Source organism: Zeus faber (genome assembly GCF_960531495.2).
Source record: "Zeus faber genome assembly, chromosome: 21".
Classification (NCBI taxonomy): Eukaryota; Metazoa; Chordata; class Actinopteri; order Zeiformes; family Zeidae; genus Zeus; species Zeus faber.
The window spans coordinates 26027121-26028138 of NC_137208.1; positions in this window are offsets into that span (position 1 = coordinate 26027121).

The following is a 1018-nucleotide window of genomic DNA, read 5'->3' on the forward strand; positions in this document are numbered from 1 at the left end:
GTTCTTAAAGGGGCAAATTCCTGTTATGAACAGGGATAAGGGATAAGAAGTAAGCTAGAGATAATAAATATAGCTGCAGGCAGCAATACAATCTTACAAGGTGGCTGTCTACTACCTATATCCACGAAGTCCTGCCCCACCGCCTGTGGAAGGAAATCAGCATGGAGCAACAACACAGTTCCATTCAAATGGATTTAACACTTCATATCCCTCAGAGGCATTCCATCAACTTTCTCGTATTAGATCTACAAGGCCTTATTTAAAGTTTGTTCCGATTTTCGTGGGCGGGCTTCTAGCTTGTGGGGGATACTGAAGCCAAGCACACAAGTCCACATGTATGTAACATTAGCAAAATATTACTTTTGTCATCAAATATTACAATAACGCTGATAATGTATTCATATTTGTATTCAGAATAAATGCTGTTGTTGAAAATGCATTTACGGATCCAACTGCTAGCCTATTAGCTTACTATAATTTCCCATCCAATTTACTTTCAGCACTAATGGGAGGCTCATGATTAATTCCTCAGTGTTCTATCATGCTGATCAAGTCAACAATCAAATGAAAATAATTTTGTCATGAGTGCTGTGAAGATGAAAATGTCATAATCTTACTTGCCCAAGAGAGAGCTATAAAACCTACACCAGGCTATCTAATCTTATTCAATCTAAGTTTAGTTTTAAATGCCTTTACTCTGTGAGGGAAATACAGCACGTCGACTGGCTGCTGTCTAGCAATTTTTAGGATATTTTTTGTTTGAGGTTGAAAATCAAGATGATATAAAACAATACATCCGCCGACCAACAGGAGCGTTGGCTCACAGAACTCGGGGCCTCAGGAGGGTCTCGAGAGAGGTCGGCAGCTGGACCCTCTTAATGAAATTAGGAATAACTGACAGCGATAACACTGAAGAGACTAGAAACAGGAACTAGTGCCATTTTACGTATTATATTACTTTAATGGCATAACGGGACAAATGTTCAGGTTTGTGTCAATTAAGTTTAGAAAGACACCA